At 41.6% G+C, this 7,144-nt stretch overlaps 1 pseudogene; it reads left to right on the top strand.

Moving 5' to 3' along the window:
* The first annotated feature begins 453 nt into the window (after window positions 1–453).
* On the top strand, window positions 454–553 carry LOC119239594 (U6 spliceosomal RNA; annotated as a pseudogene).
* Window positions 554–7,144: the final 6,591 nt, after the last annotated feature.

Raw genomic sequence — 7,144 nt, 5'->3', positions numbered from 1 at the left:
TGGAGTTGGCTAACCAAAGGAAAGAAGAAACAATATGTACAAACCATGGCAGTGGGTAGTATGTTGTAGCATCCTGGGAATTTTTATACTCTTGTTAAGGCCTGCATTTCATGGGAGAGGTGAACAGTGGAAATAAGTTAGTTATGTTGACCTTTTGACCGCCAGACCCAGCAGGCTTAGTCTATCACATTACTTCAAAATACCTTCCTCTTTCTTTATTAACTTGAAGATACATAAGACTACGTCTAGGCTAACTCTCAGCTAGGCTAACTCTCAGCAAGGCACCTTGCTTTTAAAATATTACCCTTCTCCAACTAAACTATTATTCATCCTCCAAGTTAGGTTGCTGTAAGAGCCATATGCTGTGAGTGAAGTTTCTTATTGTTTTCCATGCTGACTTCCCAAGCTTTTCTATATTTCAAAAATACATCTTAGGTGCTCACATATACTAAAATATATATGGCAGCACATATACTAAAATTGAAATGATACAGAGAATAGCATGGTCCCTGAGCAAGGATGACTCTAAAATTACAAAGCATTCCATATTTTGGCGGGGAAAAATACATCTTAGGTCTTTGGTAAATGAAAAATGGTTTCTCATTATTGTTTTGAATCCAGCACTCCATTTTGTTTCACCCAGTGGAAGACTTGGAGTAAAAACATTTAATGTGCTCAAAGTCATCTCATATTTGAAGGGGTAGATGAGTGTGATCAGGTGGGGACTGCTAACAAACTTATTGCCCCACCGAGGCAGTGACAAGCGACTCTGGAATCCACTCACAGGTTGCAGGGAGCTGTCCAGCTTCCATCTCTGTGCCTCTGGTGACTGGAGACTGCTCATTCACTCTCACAGCTGACCTGAACTTGCCTAGCAACAGAATGTAGTTGCTAATGGTAACCACTCCATGGGGGAAATAATTGTTCTGGGTGCTAGTGATCTTTGTTTTCAGAGAAGGCTAACTACTTTATAAGTGTGAGTGGCAACATCTCAACACCTAACCTATTCCATTCTTTTGCCTCCTGTGCATGAACAAATCTCAAAATTTCCTCAATAGAAGCAGTCTACTTTTGAGACTTGGCTCCACCCTTGATTTGAATATATACACTATTTTTGTTTTTGTTTTTTACTTAGACCAAAAACTGTTTTGAGTTCTACCAAATCTGACTGGGACTGGCAGTAGATTCCTGTGCTCCCACGTGGACTCCACCTGTGCATTCCCAGGTGTGGCCAGCATAAGCTGTATGAAACTTGAACTCTAAAAAAAATGTTATAATAGAAATTTGAAAGCAGAATTCACTAGAAAATGTGCTACAGAGGTATTTAAGCTATCAATATGTTAATTTGAGGTGGAAAGCTCTTCCCTGGGAACCAGCTTGCTTGAGGTATTTCAGCTTCAGCGCTTGACATTGTGGGCTGCTGTGAAGGACTACCTGGGTTTTAGAGGGTGTTTACCAGCAGATCTTGACCCATTAGAAACAAGTAGCAACCCACCTCTGTTTGTTTGTCACAACCAAAAAAAATGTTTTTAGATATTGCTGACTGTCTGGGCAACACATGGGGACAAAAATGCTCCCAGTTGCGAGTTACTAATTTAATGCACTCAGTTTAAAGTAAGGCAAAATTGTAAAATTCAGAATCTTTGGCCAAACAAAGCAGGCACAATTGATGGAAAGATGAAGAAGAAGCTTAAAAATTAAGTCAGAGAAAATAACTAAAAATACCAAAACCCAATTTAAGCTGCTGTGGTTCTTACAGAATACAGTAACTTGTTGACAATTTTTTAGGCTCTCAGAAACTTTGACTTTAGGCAAGGTGATGTATAATGAATGAAGCCAGGTTCTCAAGTAATGTCATTGTACTCAAGGTAGCTGGCATCTTTTCTTGTCATTCTAACCAAATGACATCGAATGAAACATTATCCCAGGACCTGCTGTTCTTAGAACATAGTCAAAGCCAGTGCTTAGAATCATATCGACAACCTTTTAATAATTTGGTCAATTTCTTTGTCACTAGTTCGTGAGGAATCTGTTTTTATCTTCTGCATAAGCCTTGTTTGTGACTCCAACCCTGAATTCTGATGATTCTTATTATTGGCTTGTCAGTAGGTTTCTCAGCCATGCTGTAATATAGTTTCCAACCAGAAGAAATATATAGACAATATGACAATATTGAAAATTAATACCATCAGAGGCAAAAGTATGAAGCTACCATAAATTTCTGATACTGATGGCCATATTATGGTGATACAGGAGAATTCCCTGTAGGAAGCATTCACTAAAGCATTGGGGTGATCAGGTATCACATGGGCAATGAGGGATTTTTTTTTTTTTTACTATAATTGCAACTTCCCTGTAAATTTGAGATTGTTTCAAATTTTATAAAAATATAAAAATTTCACTGTATATAGATAAAAAAAATTTAAAAGACAGAGGGACGATGTACATGATGTAGGTTATTCTGCTAAATAGGTTTAGTTTTTACTGAGCATAATCTGAAAGACAGAAGTATATTCTTACAAGGTCTCAAGCCCTACATGCCTCTACAGTGTGAGCATCTTAACACATTTAAGTGATTATCAAGGGTAACTTTTCACTATATATGCATTACTTTCAGAGGTTACTTTCATAATGAGAGGCAAAGCAGGAAAGCGGGGTAGTGGCAGAAACCAAAACCAAAGACATCAATGGAAGCCTGGGGGAGGGTTTTGAGAAGGATGAGATACATTCAATGCTAAGGGGGTGAAAATGAAGACTATGACCCTGCAAACACAAAATAGCTGTAGGCGGGCACTGGTCTGAAGCCTGGACTGGCGAGAAGGTGCTGTTTAGCAAAGGCCATCTGTCCAGGGAGACCCTGCCAGAGGCCCCAATGTGGATTGTCAGACCTCTTTTATTTAGGTCTGTTGGCACCTCCATGCATGGTGAGAAGGCTGGTGAATGTATCAGCAGTGCCATTAATGCAAGGTAGGGGGACCTTTTAGATTAATGCCTTTTAGATTACTCACTAAGGATATCAGTGACCTAGGCCAGAATAATTCCAGTGGCACCCCATGGTGATGGGTTAAAGAGGTGAGACTGTAGAGCCCTGAGTGTAGATAACTCTAAAGACACCAGGCTGGGAGAGGGAAGATGTAGCGAACAGCTGTGCAGGGGAATAAGATATACAGAGGAGTGTGTGAGTGTGTGTGTGTGTGTGTGCGCGCGTGCGTGCGTGTGTGCGTGCAGAGGCTTTATGTTGAAATACCATAAGAGAAAAAAATCACAGATTTGAGAGGCTTTGCAGATCAATAATTTGGGAGAATAAGCAAGAATGAAAGGAACAGAGGTCTTGATGCAGCTGAAGCAGAACCCCATCAGTAGGGAGAGAGATATGCTTTTGTAGTTTCAGGGGTAAAGCAGTCCTGGGTGGAGAGATGCCTCTGAGATGCTATTTTATGTCAGAACATAGAGGCCCGTGACACCCCCAGAAACAAGTGGCTGAGGAGGGCTCTTGAAGTGCAGGGATGGAGTGGGGTCACCTGGCAGGCCATTGATGATGACTTTCAGGTTTGCCTCCCATGCCTCAGGTATGGCAAGTGAGCACCTGCTGTCAAAACTTAACTTTCCAGGGCCTCCCCGGTGGCGCAGCGGTTGAGCGCTGGGTTGCGAAACTGCGCGCGGCCTCTGCGGCGCCGGTTCAATCCCCGGCTGCTCCCCGGCCACCGGAGGAGAGTCCCACATGGCGCGCAGGCCTCTCCTGCCGCCCGCTGCTCCCCTCAGCAGTGTCCTTCGGTCCTTCTGCCTGCTCTGCTCCCCGCTCTGGCTCTGGTGAATTCTCTCACCCTCCCGTGCTTCTGACTGTACCCAGTGCATGTATAAACAAAAACAAACAAACAAACAAACCAGCAAACAAATAAATAAAGCATGCCTCTATTAAAAAAAAAAAAAAAAAAAAACTTAACTTTCCAGTTTGGGCTCTGTGTGGAGAGTCCTGTCATTTTCTGCTTCCTTTTGGCAAAGTGTTGGCTGCCTTTTCTTGTTTGTTTCATATATGCTTTCCTAAGTTGATTTTTTTCATACTTCCAGAGGAGGTCTCTGATTTGATGTGGTAAATATATTAAGCTTATTCAGCACAACTTGAAAGTTCCCACCTTCCCCACCCTCTGCAATGGGCAAGCCTTGGGGAACCACTTGGTTCTATAGTAACAATTTGGAAAGCTTTGTTTTCAAGAAACAATATATTCTAGTTCCACATTTCAGGAAAGTTAGATATTCTCATTCAAACAACCATCCTTATTTTATACCTGACATGTGTATTTGTTTATGGGATTCCCTTTCAGTTGTTGGGGGTGCAGCTTCGGTCAAGTGACCTGCAAAGCCCAGGGCATAACTTTCCAAGCTGGTGATCCTTGAGAGGGGGCTATTTTGAGGGAATTGCTTTTAAATAGGATTTTTGTAATGTTGCTGACTTCAGTGTTTCAAAGTTTGTACTTGTGCCCTTTGGCAAGGAGTGCCTAAGATGTCCTTTTATTGATCTAAATAATAAATACGAGTCAATTTGCTCTGCCTTAAATAAATGTACCAATTCTACTTGAACATATATCTCAAATTCAGGCAAACAAATCAAACATGAAAGGAGATTCAACTAAAGACAAACAATAGTAACATTTTCTAAAGTGGCTGATGACAAGCAATGAGCAGAGTGCCTTTGAATCTTTTCAAGACTATTAAACACCCACACTCACGATCAAACTCCATCTACATATTCTTCAGTGAAGTCGGGTGTTGTGCATTATCTGGGGCAGTCAAATTTGGACTTGCCTGGAATTAGATTTGTTCTTTGGGCCCTGACATTTATCAATCCTGAATGTGTTCCCTAGAAAGCCAATGTCAGCACTTTGAGACCCAGCAGCCCTGAATAGTTCCACTTTCCTCTCAAGCACTTGTTCATTAGGGCTGAAGTACAAGGAGAGCTGCTGGGATGCACGCACACACCAGGGAGGTGACTGATGAATGGCCAAAGGAGAACAGTCTGAAAAGTGCAAGGACTGGGGGGTTGGGGAGAGGAACCCATCACCAGTGTCATTAGTAGGTGTGAGCCAGTCCCCTCCTCCCTCTGCTTATTGTGTTGTTCATCTCATATAAATTGCCAACCCAGTGGGAAGAGATTGTAGCTTCTTCATATTCCATTCAGGGCCTACTTCACAGTTGGCATTCAATAAATGTTAAATAACAATAATAACACCGTATAGAGCCTCTAATTTCAAAAAGGGAGGTAGAAATTGTTGTTTCAAATCTCCATACTAATGGCACTGGCTTTAGATGCCCTTTCCTCTCCTCTCACTGTCTCCTGCTGCCTGATACCCACTGTGCACCCCACAAAGCAGCTGCTGCAGGCTCACAGTCCTATCAGCTGCCACCAGGGTTAGAAGGCATGGGCTCTGGCAGGCAGCTGAGAAATCGCATGCATGCCAACACGGAGGGCAACAACAAAAAGCCACTGGCCTCAGAAGAGAATTCTGATGCACACCATCACCTCTGGCACATGTGCCACCCACCTGAGTCAAAAGTGTACTGGAGGGTGTTAGAAGGAAGTGAGCATGATTCTTTTATAGCCATTTCTGGTCACTGACCATAACCAGTGAGCTGGTCACAGTATCAGCCTAGCAGCCAGCATTTGCTTGAAAAGGTTGGGTTGAAACGGATCTTTAATGCCTTCATTTTCCCTTTAAATTTGGTAATTTTCTCTCATAAGAAAGATTTCTGCTTATTTGAAGTGCCACTTGGCAACTGAGAGAGAGCAATTCAACCTCAAATTAAAATGGTTGCTGTCAATTAGAAATTAACCACAGTGGGCCTCTCTTTTTTTTGTTGTGCAATTGAAGATATGAATAGATTTTGAAAACCAAGAATAAAGAAAGAGAAATGCCTACGCGGGAGGGAGCAAATGAAGGCATCTCTGGAGGGGGACCAATGAGGAGGGAAGAGTAGGATGTGACTTAGGCTCAAGGGGCAAGGTGAGGTAAAGAGAGCTAAAAATTTTTTCCAACTATGTCTATTTTACCAGCTGTGCTTAAATTGACTTGGTGTTTGGGAGATTATAATTCATCCCAGAAGGTTTCTAAAGGGCAAAACAATATCTTTGTTTATGTTAAATGTGGTAGAGATAGATAAATGTTCTAATTTATAATTGCTCTTTACTATAGAAAATTTTAATTCTAGGACCATGAGGTGACTGGTTTAGCAGCCAGCTCCTCCAGCAGGCTTTGCCTTAATTCAGAGGAGGGGTTAGGAGGCGTGTGTGGTACAGACTCACCAAGGGGAATGTGGACTGCATTATAATAAAAGCACTGAAAGTTTACTACATCCCATGGGATGTTCTGTCTAAATGCTTTCCATGAATGATTCCTTTACATTCTCAAAAACCAGTAAGAAAAGAGACTATTACTATAACTATGTGACAGAGGAGGAAAGTGAGACACAGAGAGCTTAAGTAACATACCCAAAGTCACACTGGAGAAAATCATAGTTCCAAAGTTTTAACTTCAGATTGGTTCCAGGAACTTTGGTCTCAGTTGAACCTTCAATATCAGAGAAGGCAAGCGGACATTTTACATACTTACATCTAATTCTATCAGTTATGATGATTCCATTGACATTATACAACAAGAATTAAAAAATCATATGGCTCTTTATTAACCTGCAAGATAAATTCCTAACTCTTTAGCAGGCGCACGGTACTCCTCATTTTGCAGTCCTCCATGATCTAGCCCCACCTTCCATTTTTAGCCCTCTCCTCAAATGAGCCCCTAACCATGCCATTTTAATTTACTTATAGTTGTCATGTTCCCTGATGCCACCTCCTCCTTTGCAAAGACTAGCTACTTGTCTACAATTCCCACACTCCTTACTCTCTCTTCCCTATGCATCTGATACATTTGCCTTTCAAAACCGAGCTCAACTTTGCCTCTTCTGAAGAAACATTTCTGCATACTCCAAGCAGGTTTAATAATTCCTCTCTCAGTAACCCCACAAAACTTATCTGTTTATGCTTTGGAGTGCTTGTTACACTGCCTTATTCATATATTGTCACTTGACTATAAACATTGCAAGACAAAGTAGCATATTCAGGCCTCTACACCTGGTATCTTCAAAAGCACCC

This window comes from Talpa occidentalis, unplaced genomic scaffold, assembly GCF_014898055.3.
Source record: "Talpa occidentalis isolate TD23 unplaced genomic scaffold, MPIMG_talOcc4v2.1 talOcc4.11, whole genome shotgun sequence".
In the NCBI taxonomy this organism is placed as follows: Eukaryota; Metazoa; Chordata; class Mammalia; order Eulipotyphla; family Talpidae; genus Talpa; species Talpa occidentalis.
The sequence above is the reverse complement of the archived record's forward strand: the minus strand, read 5'-3'. Positions and strand labels throughout refer to the sequence as shown.